The sequence below is a fragment of the Dermacentor albipictus genome, chromosome 7 (assembly GCF_038994185.2).
Source record: "Dermacentor albipictus isolate Rhodes 1998 colony chromosome 7, USDA_Dalb.pri_finalv2, whole genome shotgun sequence".
Classification (NCBI taxonomy): Eukaryota; Metazoa; Arthropoda; class Arachnida; order Ixodida; family Ixodidae; genus Dermacentor; species Dermacentor albipictus.
The window spans coordinates 64,276,353-64,289,589 of NC_091827.1; the positions used below are offsets into that span (position 1 = coordinate 64,276,353).

At 44.9% G+C, this 13,237-nt stretch overlaps 1 protein-coding gene and 1 non-coding gene across 5 annotated transcripts in view; both read left to right on the top strand.

Moving 5' to 3' along the window:
- The window catches only part of LOC135904793 (uncharacterized), a 173,258-nt gene that overhangs the window by 81,906 nt on the left and 78,115 nt on the right, over positions 1-13,237 (top strand). The window contains exon 3 of one of the 4 annotated variants that reach the window (XM_070522308.1): positions 8,463-8,540. The exons of the other annotated variants lie outside the window; for them this stretch is intronic. The gene's annotated coding sequence lies outside the window, so the exon portion shown is untranslated. The remainder of the gene's footprint in view (positions 1-8,462; positions 8,541-13,237) is intronic. 4 annotated transcript variants of the gene reach the window in all.
- Positions 1,470-1,542, top strand: TRNAT-UGU (transfer RNA threonine (anticodon UGU)). The gene has a single exon. It is a non-coding gene; the product is annotated as a tRNA-Thr (tRNA).

Sequence of the window (13,237 nt, forward strand, 5' to 3'; positions counted from 1 at the left end):
TCATACACTGCGTCGCTGAGATGAAAGGAGGTACAGGCACACGAAGTCCATTCTTGATCTCAGAGTACCTCGACGCATGAAAAAGAAGATACAGTGCCAAATGGATAAGCTAGCGGATCAAAGGTGAAATGCTTTTGCGAGTAACCGCACTCCCGCAATCCACTGTGTAGTGCTACTGTACGGGTCCTTTGCTCATGTCTCGAACAACGACAAGCGGTTAACGCTATTCCTCTCTATGAAAAGTGTAGTGAGATAAATGTTGCAGAGGAGTTTTGTGCGAAAGTATCCGGAGGAACAGTTTAGGTCCCTGACGTGGTTTTAGGCATTATTCCCGGTCCCGGAGAAACAAGTATAGACGCTCAATTATCTATGGAAGAGTTAGAAGCTGCTATGGCGCTCTGTAGGTATTCATCTTTACCAGGACCCGATTGAATAACATATACAGCTTTGTGCCGCCTAGATCGAGAAGCACGACCACAACTTGTCAATCTTTTTAACAGTTCATGGCAAGATGGCGTGGTCGTACAGGAATGGAAAAACAGCCACACGACACCGCTGCTAACATAAAAATTCTGTTGGGCAATAAAAGGTAATGAAACATAAAAATAAGTAAAATAAAAACCAAGCCCTGCCTGCTGCACCACAGCAGGAAATTCACCGCTAGAACTGGCATCATATCGGCCTATAGCGCTCGCCACCTGCATCAGGAAGCTCATGGAACATATGACCCTCATGCGTCTCGAATGGTTCCTTGAACACCACAAGACTTACGCTGAATATACAGCGGCATTTCGACAAAGCCGTTCATCGATTGACAGTGTCATCGATCTAGCGTCGCCTGCAGAGCAGCAAAAATATTGGAAGCCATTTTCAATAGCATTCTTTCTTGACCTGAAAGGCACGTACGACAACGTCTCCCATCAAGCCATCCTAGGCGCACTTTTGACAATTGAACTAGCAATGCGAGAATTTCGATGGATTCCAAACTACTTGAAACAAAGGTACTAGTTTGTTCTTGTTTTAATTGGTAAGGGCATCGAACGCATAATGCGAAGGCGTGGTATCGTTCCCCACCTGCGGCAAGTTGGTCTTCACTTACTTTTATTGCCATTAATTTATCATTTATCCATTCAATTATTACGTATAATCAATTTCCCCTATGTTGTCCTTGGTGTCTTGGTTGCCTTTATATTATATTGTTATTAGAAATCGGTCAGCTCGGTTAACGGTCATTCTTCTCATTCATTAAATAACGAAAGCCTCGAAGCAACATTGATGCCTTCAGGTAGCATTTGTGGGCTTACTGACCAGTTGCCTTCACCGAAAAGATCACGTGCTCATGACGCCTGCGGGAGAAAGGATGTTCCAGATCCACCGCCGAGGTTTGTGAGTGGTGGCGCTGGCTGACACTTCCTAGGTTAGTTCTAGTACAAAACATAAACGCCCAAGAAAGTTGATGGGAAAACGGCGCCGTGGTAGCTAAGTTGGTTAGAGCATTGCACGTGTAATGCGAAGACGTGGGATCGTTCCCCACCCACGGCAAGTTGTTTCTTCATTTACTTTTGTTGCCATTATTACATCGTTTCTTTTATTCCATTAGTAATAAGTACAAGTAATTCACCTTATGTTGTCCTTGGTCTGCTTGTTTGTTGGCTTTTTGGGATATGAATAATAAAAATCTGGCCCCTCGGTTAAACCTTTTAATTACATAACGAGGGTCTCGAATCCGGCAACACTGATGCCTTCACGTAGCACGTGTGGGTTTATTGACCAGTTGATTTCACCCAAAAACATCACATTCGCGTAACGCCAGCGGCAGAAAGGATGTTCCACATCCGCCGCCCGGGTTTGTGAGTGGTGGCTCTGGCGAAAACTTCTAGGTTTTAGTTATAAAGCATAAATACTCAAGAAACTTGATAGGGAAACGGTGCTGCTGTAGCTGAATTGGGTAGAGCATCGCACGTGTAATGCGAAGAGGTGGGATCGTTTCCCTGCTGCGCAAGTGGTTTCTTCATCCACTTTCATAGCCAATAGTTTGTCATTTCTTTAATTCAATTAGTTTGTACCAGTAATTTCCCCTATGTTGCCCTTTGGGTCTAGTGGTCTCTTATGATGTGATTATCAAAGATAGGGCCTCTCGGTTAAATTACCTTTCTTCTCGTTCGTCCACTTTCTTTCGTATTCGTAGAATTGTAGCAGGTGTATTCAACCTAGTCCCTGTGACGGACCTTCAATAAACCCAGCCACGCAAAGCAATGTTGGCAAACGTGGAACGCTATTTCAGCCGCATGCTTCTGCGCTTGAAAAGCCTCAGCCTTCTGATCATTTCCCGGATCGGCTGCGAGAGCTCGCTGGTTCAGTAATCAGTGCCATGGGCCAGACTCCTTTAAAGCTGCATGCAAGCATCTGGAGCCCCAAAATTGGCATTCTTCATGGGTGACGAGTAAAGCGAAGGGGCGCGAATCGTGCAAATGTCGGTAAAGTAGTTCTTGTGCCGGTCCGATTTCGGCTATTTTCCGTGTGCTGCACCTAAGCGCCTATACCTGCACGTGATCTCAGTTTGGGGCGATGCACCTTTTTATCAAGCCTGCAGCTATCGCACTAGCTGAGTACCTCACTGGGAGCGCACATGTATGCATTTAGCCTGTAGGTTCTCAGCGTGGTCTCAATCCCACAAAAACAACGGATGTTCTACGGCAATGTTCTTTGTGTTTTGTAGCCACGAAAGCGTTGTTGCTTTACATCAAGTCGAGAGGTGTAGGCGACCGTGTGTAGACTAGGCGCGAACCTTCAAATGTGCGGGACACTGTGCTCTCTCTATATCCTCTATCTCTCTCTCTCTCTTTATCCCTTTACCCCTTCCCCCATTACAACGTAGCAAACTCGGCGGGCGTCTGGTCAACCAAACTGCATTCCATCTCTTATGTTTATCTCTCCCTCTCTTGTCTGTGTTTTGTAAATCGGCGCCCAATCTGTACACCGAGAAATCTTTATATGGCTTCCTTTCAAGATAAGAATCCGACAAGCAGCGGAACAATAGGCAGGAAAAAATCTCTACTGAATAAAAAAATTGATACGTTTGCACTGTTCAGCATTATGGGTGCTCAAACCCAGAGATTCCCGTGCATGTGGACAATTCTCTACCACGATGCCTCGCTTATTGGAACCTTTTAAACAAGGTACAGAAATTTGCACTTGTATTATACCTTATGTAAATATCCCTGTATGTACCTTATCAGGTGCATTCCGTAGCAAGGACGCAGTGCAAATGTTCTCCCGCTTGTTCATTTCCTCCGCCATTTCTTTCTTGCTCAACGTGTAGGGTAGAATACCGGACGCTCGCCTTGTTGATCTGTTTACCTTTATTTTATCGCGAATAGCATTCTTAGCCTATTTCAGCCAGGTTAGGTCTATCGAACATATTTGCGCCGTTCTTCAACGAAAATGAAATTCGTTAGGCTTTTGCAATGCTGGGCGGAATTCAACACATCACATCAGCCCAACGCTTTAGCGCTGGGCCACGAATGCCTGCGGGCAGATAGCGACTATTTGACAAAGTTAGCGCGCACCGGCGCGTCACGCTTCTCGGAGGCCACACCGAAGCGGGGTGACTTCGTGCCGGCTTCTAGCCAACTTCGCGCATGCGCCGCTAAATAGCACAGCGTGTATAGAGGAAATAGCGAGAATTCATGCACATCGTGTAGAGCGTCGTGGTCACGCTCATTAAGAGCAATTATAGTGAGAGAGCAGCCCGGTTGCAGTAACTAGCTCACACGCGACGCATTTTGCTAGTTCCTAAGGGGTGTGTCGCCCCATTAGTTGAACGCTAATCACATTATCGTGCATACACATCGTGTGGTTTCTATTGCGTGTACGTTTTCTTTCATTTTGTCCCTCTTGTTAGCTCGGTAGACATTTCTGAAAGCGTTATACATCTATGCTATAACCATTCTTGGCTTTTTCATTCAATAGTGCCAGTGATTTGTACGCTGCCTAGTTCCTGATGGTCATTTATTAGGGTTCATATATTCTTTGCGCTCTGTGTTACACAAAGGTCATACCACCACTTTAATCAGGTTCGCCAACGTCAACAAAGATGGCAGCCCGGAACTTATTTCATCACCCGTACCCTTCTTTTTTTCAGCCGGCTATACGTCAAACCTACGGCATGTTTCAATTACTGCTGGTTATCACCATGGTCAACACCATTTTCAGCAAGTATACTTTTTCTGGGAGATATGTGAACAGAGGTCGCGAACGGAACTAATAAAACAAAGCGCAACGAATGTATACATAATGCAGACAAGGGCCGATAACGCATTGGAGGGTTTTGCTTTCTGGCGCTATGAACATATTGACACGTGTGCTTGTTTATAATTTCAGGATGACCGCTTGTCACCGCCTAACAAATGTTATAGCAAAGAGCAGGACGCGCCTGCATGTATCGGTAGTTTCTGGAATGTTATCGATGGTTACATTCGCAGTCTGTCACCGGACCTTGTGTAATCTGATTGCATGTATGCGCGACGCGAATAGTTTAGAACTTTGTGGAAGAGACGCGGGTCCGGGCGATTACTCTGGAACATTCGGAGACTGATTTATAAAAGCCGACGCGCTTGACCCTCTGATCAGATTTTCGATGATCGCTGAGTGTGTTCGCCCCTATCGTTGTTTCTTTAGTGTAGCCTGCTTTTAAGAGCGCAAGTTCACCCAATAAAACGCTAGTTTCGTTAACCAAAGTTTTGCTGCCTTGTTCATCGTTGCTACTACGTTACAATACCACGCAAGGTATTCATTCGCACTTCGAAAGTAAAAACATACAGCGTATTTAGATGGGAACGCGCTCTTCCACTCGCAAAAGTCCCATCAACTTTATTCGCAGTAGCCGCCATCGATTTCAGTAGCTGGCTATAGCAACAAATTCTAATTGTAATCACCATGTTATAGGCAAGTTGAAACGCAGAGCTGAAATAAACTTTGGATACTGATCTTGAGGGTACAACCACGAATGTAATTTCTACCGTAGCAGCCGTCAGAATAGAACGGATCCATCACATGTAAAATTACAGGCGCTAGAGTGTGAAACTATTTAAAAAAAATTTATTGGATTTCTGCAATCAGCCCTCCATGATTGGACAAGAAGTTTTTTGGATCGCCCCACTTCACCTGGCTGTCACGCGATGTCACGAAAACCGCGATAGCTCCTCATCTGATAGGACGTGTATATCCTGATTATGCATGATTTGACTGAAGTAAAGAAAAATAGTTATTTCTGATTCTACGCCTTTTGGCCATTAGCCCTCTGCAACTGGTAAAAAGTTTTCGGGCTGCAGTCACTTCATCTGCCTGTCGCACGACGTCAGAAAAGCACAAAAACTCACTGCGTCAGAGGGATGCGTACGCGTTAAAGGTGCATTAATATGCGGAACAAAACTGAATTTTCTTTAGTATAGCCGCATGCTGCCCCGTTCCGAAAGGAATAAAAGATGGCTGCCGCCGATCGCTCCGGCACTGGCTACTTTCACCTGCCGGAGACTGTGAGTTTATTTGCGCCCAATAAAACTTTTTACATGGTTCTGTAACGTTTTCGAACACTTTCGGCACGTTTACGACCTCGCTCTGCCAACTCTTCTTTGACGATGATCCGTCTTAGCTGCAACCTTAGCCTTCCGTTGCATGCTGCCGCAATTTTCGATGACCCACCGCAAGATAGTGAGGGAAAGCGGACCAATCGCAGACGCTGGTCAGACACCCTCTTCATCCGGTCAACGATTTTCAGTGCCCCGTCTCGGCCCCATCGAATCCCTCGCCACTTTAGCGTGCTCTTCGCCTCTTGTTACCCAATTAGATAAGACAAGCCGCTCAGTGCAGGTAATGTTATTCGTTTTGAAGCAAGCAAAATTCACCTCCTCTAAAAGAGGAGAGCATTTGATTGGTCTGTTAAGACAACCCTGCAGGTAACCGCCCTTTGCTTGCGTCGGCGGTTACGCAAATTTGACGTCAGGAGAGTGGAATAAAAAAAAATTGGAATAGTTTTACGTTATATGGCCCTAGGTTGAGGTAAAGCTTGAGATGCATTAAAACAGGTAGGAAGGATGCTGTACTTGAGACTTCGGATATAATTCGATCTCATGAGGTTCCTAAAGGGACACTAAAGGTTACTATTAAGTCAACGTGGACTGTTGAAATACCATCACAGAAACCTCGAAACGCTTGTTTTGTGGCAAGGAGAGACTTATTTTAAGAGAAAATGCGTTCTGAAGCGTCCGCGTACCTCTAGCGCAGTTCAAATCGCCCGCCCTCCGATCGAGGAGAACTGACATCATGGTCTCATAGTGACGTTGCGCCATCGGTGAGTAGAACGGCGTCCGCAGACGGCGCTACGGCTTTTCTGCGCAAAACGCAAACGCGCGGCCAGAAACAGAGCCAAGACAGAGCCGACAGCAGAGCGAAAGCGGGAGTATGGTGGCTAGCGGAAGGAGAAACTAATTACGTCCCACATTACGTCCCACGGCACACGGAAAATCCGTTTTCGTTAAACTATAAGCTGCGGCGAGCTCGCAGCGTGGTCGGCGTGGTCTGTGAGAAGTGACGAGCCTTTCCGCACTCGCAACAGGGCATAAAAAAGTGCGAATCGACGCAAAACTCGGCCTAGAAACGTGCTTCGCCACAGCCGACCCAGATGTCGTTTCCCGCACCGCCACCAGGCGCCGCTACTATACCTCAAGCTCCAGCGCAAGACGCCCATAAGCTGGTACTTCATTCTATGACGCAAACATCGACGCTCGTCGCAATGGACCCTGACACCGACAGATTGGCTCGCGATGGTGGGCTCAACTTCAGCGATTTGAGCACCGACGAGTGCGACCTGCTGCTGAGGGCTCGCACTGCCGGCGTCGTTGCGTACTACGACGGCGGCCTCGACACCGGCTCTCCGGAGCGGGAAAGCAACGAGGGCTTCCTACGACATCACATGGACGTGGCATTCTCGCTGCTTGTTCCAAATGAAAGTTTCGCGAGCCAGCAGAACCCTCACAGCACGACGCGATAACGAAAGTACTGAAACTCCAAAGCGTGCGCGGCGCAGAGTCGTGCGCGCAGAGTCGAGCGAAAACGAAACCTTTCGACCACCCATACTACTGAAGGGTTACGTCAAAATCTTGGTGTTTGTTAGAATCGAGTAGACGTAGACAAGTAGCATTTTCTTCCGTCTTATAATCGAATGAAATGATATTTTTAATACGAGTAGTTGAGTATTAGTAACACAAATTACGGGGAGACCTTTCGTCATCGGTTTAGTACCGGAATGTCGCTGGGGGGTCTCAAATCGTGTCATGCATTTACCTCAATTTCTCGGTTACTAAAGCTCTGTTCGCGATTATATTGACGCCTTAGACGTTCTAGAACATTGCTCTACCACTTTAACTTGACTTTCTGGTAACCTTTAGTGTCCCTTTAACGTGTACCTCCACGTAAGTAAACAGGCGTTTATGCATTTGGCCTCCGTCAGCACTACTCCACTTCATCAGGGTCTGGCGGCCATTTAGTTCTCGAGCAAACGCACAGGAGGACAATTCGAGGTGGGCTGAAAAATTTGTGGTACTTTTCAGATAATGGAGAATGAATGACATTTCACTGTAAATGTGTAGTTACGGGTACCTTAGATATTCTAATCCTCGTGCCAGTCAAGCACACAAGGCTCTATCTTGATTGCCATAACAGGAGAGATTTAATAATTTTGCCTACACAATACTTCCAGCGTTCCATTATTAGAAAATACAATTTCTTGAGCTTCTGCCATGGCTCTCACGTTGATAAATATTTTTATTTCGTAAATATATGCCCCCAGTATTAGAAAAATACAAATACCACTGAGTTCTTGTAAACATTTTGCCTGTGCATTCAAGTGTTTCTTTTTTCACTATAATGCCAAATCCTATATATTGTTCACAATATTCAGCATGCGTTTTTTGCGCGACAGAAACAAAGGAGCGCTGTGCAAGGTAACGTTAACAAGGTAATATAGTAGAAAGTTTATATTTAGCACATGCTATGTTCTCTGAAAATGCATAAGAATGTCATACTCAAAATTTAAATAATCAAAACTAGTTATTGCCTCAATTTTTACCTATATGCACTATTCCTGGCAAATAGACCAGGAGTTAGCCGCCTTTCGTAATACTAGTATTTTAGTAATGGAAAACAAACAGTTGTCAAATGGAAGGTGCCCACACATGAATAAATTGACGCTTGCTCGACTCAACGTGCCTGAATTGTTTCAGTTGCTAACGTTTTGCTTTCCAATTTTCATTTCTTCATGATCATCGTAAAGCTCATAATATCAAGAATTCTAAGGTGTCTTCACAGAAGCAAAGTCGGTAATTTCGGTCATCATGTCGTGTTTATTACATTTCTGTACCCTAGGGTTGAGCCTACTGTGAAACGTTGCGCATTTATTGCAGGTGCTTCCTCGCGCACATTGGACAAGTGGAATATTTCAGGACTTTGCACGCGCTATGACAAGTGGGAATGCAAATGGAGTGAGTTAGGAATTTGAGTATGTAAAATGCTAGTCGCAATTGTCACTTCACACACACACAAAAAAAGCAAGAAACGCTGTGCAGAAACAATGTACCACGACTGGCTAGGTAAGTACATAGCCCATCGCGTCTGGAAAGTTTTTCCGTTTTATTTATGTTATTTATTTATTAATAATTAGTTCCCTCGAACGCACAAAACTTTACAGAGGGAGTACGCAAAGTTAACAAAACAAAACATAGGTGACGTCACATGTATAAGCATCTGCAGACGCATTCGAGAATGAGATTTTCAAGGCTCACAGTAGAGGAAATTCAAATGCGATGCGAAGTACAGTGTATGCAAATGAGGTAAAAAGAAGATGAACACTCACTTCACGCGCCATTAGATAACTGTGTATCGATGAAAAAAAAGCAAATCATGATCTTAGGCGTGTGTGTGTGAAATCTTTTATCGAAATGAGTTCCGGAGGTTAGACTTTTTGAACCAAGGCGGGCTGCTCCCACGTTGGCACTGTCAGGCCAAGCCCTTTAGCGACATCATGGCCCCTCTGGACGGCCCTTAGTTGCTATTGAAACAATGGGCTTTGAATCCCTTCTTCCCACTGCGTCCATTTTTCATCAAGGACGGGGAGTGTCGTGGGACACCCCGCCAAAATAAGTCTGGTTCCAATGGTGCCATTACAATTGTTGCAGTCCATCTGAATCTCCCTCTCTGGATATATTTTATTAGTGGGGTACGGCGTGGGATATCTACTTGTTTGTAATAAACGCAGTTAGACTGTCTGAGCCCTGTTCATTTTTGAATGTGGCAATGGGAATGGCCTGCGTCCTAAATACTAATGTTTGGTAATGACATTGTAAGTTATTAAAGTATCTCTACATGCCCTGGCTTTATGGTGAATGGCTCGGTTGTGACTGTCACAGTTAGCAAGTCTTCGTACCAAATCGCGAGCAACCTTATTGAGGTTTACTCGAGCCTCGTCCACTTTGCCCGTATGCGCAGGAAACCATCGGATTTAAATTCTCATAATCCCAACGTTTTCAAAACACTTTATAACGGATTTCGAATCACTGTAGATGCAGGCCCACTTATTACTCCTGAAGGCTAGAGCAATTGCCGTTTGTTCCGCCACCGTGAGGTCGTTGGTAAAAATAGTGATAGCGTCTTACACTTTCGTTTGATACTTTCTTATAATGGCCGTACATGCTTCTTTACTTTTCACCTAGGAAGCATCAACTATAGCTGCCAATTGGTTCTGCTGCTCTATTTCCTGCAAGAGTGATTTAGATTTCGATATTGTATTCTGGATGCATGTTTCTGGAGAGAGGATTGGCTCTAATCTTATTCCTAACTTCAGTCCATAATTCTACTTCGGCCTCTATTGGGCTGCTTGATCTATTGAGTTCTGCACCTATTGCCTGAAATTTTTTCCTGTCAACTAGTGTTTTTGTCAATCTTTCGTGTTACGCTAGCTGCTGGGTCTCCGCGATTTCTTCTATTGTCTTGTGCACACCTAGACTTTGTCGGATGTCGCGTTACTGGGTATCCCTAGGGCTACTTTAACAAGCTTCCTGAGCATCACAACAACTTTGTTAAGTTCTGCCTGCTGCATAATCCTGCCACATAAGTGAAGTGACAGAGAGAAAAGGTGTGTAGTAGCCTCAAAGCGCTGTCTTCTACTAAGCCTCTGTGTCTATTGGCAATTCTCCTTAGTAACCCAATGACTTTATCTGTTTTATTCGAGATATGTTTTATTGTTCCATAGTTAGCATTGTTTTCTTCTATGTCATACCCAAGATCCTTGATTTTTCCAACTAGCCTGATTGCGGGTCCTTCATGAGTGTATAGGCACACTCTTGGCTCGTCTTCCGTAATGTAACCTCTTCATTTAGAACATTTTCTGCGATGTTTATTGGCCAATACTTCTGATTTGGCTGCTGAGCATTTCAACCCCATGTCTCGCAGTGTGTTCTCTACAACATATAAACATTCTTGTAATCTGGTCACTGTCTGTCCTACCCTTCGTATTCCGTATGTTTATGTCGTTGGCGTATACCACATAATGTATACCCAAAATTTTCTCCAGATTTCTTGTAACCTTAGACATTGCTGAATTGAATAGAAAGAGTGAGAGCACAGGCCCTTGTGAAGTTTCCTTATTTCCGAAGTTCTCGGGTGGAATAATAATATAAACAATATAGATAATGTGGATGCTTTCAGGTGTAACAATAATGTAAGCAATATAGATAATATAAATCTATATAATTAACAGATAATATATAACATGCTGCGTTATTCTGATTGTTTCAAGATAGTAAACTAAGTAAGACTGAGAAGGGTCCCAAGCGCAGCATACTTACTCATCTTTTGGACACAATAGTGTTTTACACATTGCTAGTTTCACAGTTACTGGGGAGCTACTTCCTAGCATCCGGTTACCATTGTTGACAAGGTAGTTAATGTGACATTTCCGGTTTAGGTGAGATGTTACAAGAATCTCCAAGTATTTATAACAAGTAACGGTATCTAAAGTGGCGCTGTTAAGGGTGTTGTTAGCCGAAGGTACGTTATTACGCAATACATGCATGACCTTGCATTTGTTAGTGTTTAGATATATATGCTATGTTTTGCATCAGCGAATAATACTAGAGATGCCAGCTTAACAATTAACATGTGGGTTACTTGATATTTCACGGTAAAGAACACAGTCATGTGCGAGGAAGTGAATTGAAGAGCATAATTATGCCACCGGTCAAATTATTAATTTAAATTACGGAAAGTAAGGGGCCAGATACAGAGCCCTGACACACGCCAAAGGTATTACGAGAGGAGAGTGAACGCCAATCATTAGCGACAACGTAGTGTGAACAATCAGGTTAAAAGGTACAGTGACGTTTCTATTCGTGAACGCACGTCGTTTCACTTCCTGCATTGCGCGTGGAATCTTTCAAAAATGTTTTGACTGTGGGAAAGTGTGGAAACTTTTTCAAGGCTTACTTTTTATTTTGTATGTTTTGTGTCCGATTTTTTATTTTTGTAGTCTGAAGTACCATTAGAAAAGATGGTGAAGCACTTCGAGTAAATGCACAGTCTTTATTATTGAGAGCAACGTGGTAATGTCCTATTTACGCTATTCATTTTTCGCTTCTTCTCCTTCCTCTTATGGAGTCTCCTAGGCACGCCGAGCCCGTGCCTGTTGCTGGACTTGTTCAGCTCCTGCCCAGCGCTTGGCAACTAACTTAGGGGATGCTCCTCGTGCACTCTGCCTACACTCTTAAAACATTGGCACCCTTTGAGGTGCATATTTGTCCCAAACCAATTATCGCCATCAGTCCGGCTTGCGTTTCCTTTCTTGGAAACGCTGCGCTCGCTACTTTCCTGTCGAGAATGCTACGTCATGCTGATAACGAGCGTGCCGTTCTGAATGCGATGTACTGGGCTCGCAGCGTTAAAGGAAGGAAATACGGGCAAGACAGATGGCGATTACTGTTGTGGGACAAGGTACGCCCCAAGGGTGTTAACTTTTTTTAAGAGTGTACACTCTTAAGCAAAATGACACCCTTTGGGTCGGGAGATGCCACGGCGACTGTGTGATGCCGATACAGGGATGATGAATGACAAACAAATGATAGCGATCAAATGATAAAGGTATACAACGACGACGGCATGAAGACCATGAGATGGATGGATGGATGAATAAAATTCTTGTGGTCGCTCGGAGCGCGCGATTAGCTCACAGCGGGCCGCTCCCTCGTCGGGAGTGAGACGCCTAGCCCCTCCGCCGCGTAGCGGGCCCGATGGAGAACCCAGAGCTGTGCTTCAAAGCCCGAGCTTCGTAGAGATTGGTCCCACTATTCCTTGGTGGTCCTGGCCCCCGGCGCCACGGGGCGACCCCAGAGCAGGGTGAGCAAGGCTAGCTATATCTTTACAAAAGCGACAAGCATTGTGAGCGCTAGCTATATTTGTACAAAAGCAGCAAGCATTGTGAGAGAATGAGATGTCGATTCATAATTTATGATGATAATGTAATGACGATATTAGGACAGTGAGCTGACGACTACATAACGACGGTGGTGCGACGACGGCGTTATGACGACAACAGAAAGAAGCGGGAATGATGACGATAGCACTACCAAGATGGCATGACAACAACGGTATGGTCACGAATCCATGATAACGTCTGTGGGTGACCACACAATGAAGACGTTGGCATGAAAACGACAACGTAATCACCACTGAAATACGACAGCATGACGACGATTGCATGACGAATAATTAATGAGCATGATGGATCGATGAAGTCGGCCTGGCGATGATCGCACGACGACAATTGGACGACAGTACCCAGGTCATGACAATGGTGGAGCGAAAGCGTGAGGACGGTGGAACGACGCCGCTGTGGGATGACGTCGGCATGAGAGCAGTCGAATTTCATAGATAAAATGTTGCCGATAGACCAACCGCAATGGCATCTCGACAACGATGTCACAACGAATGCATGACGACGACTGTATGAACACGATGCAGTGAAGACGACGGCATGGCAAGTGCATCAAGACAATAGGACGACGCCGGGTGCATGATCACAACGGCGCGACGATTACTGTATCACGAAATCTGTATAACGGCAACGCCTTGGCGACGACGTTATGGCAACGATATGGCAACAATATTACATACATGATGGCGTCTGTGT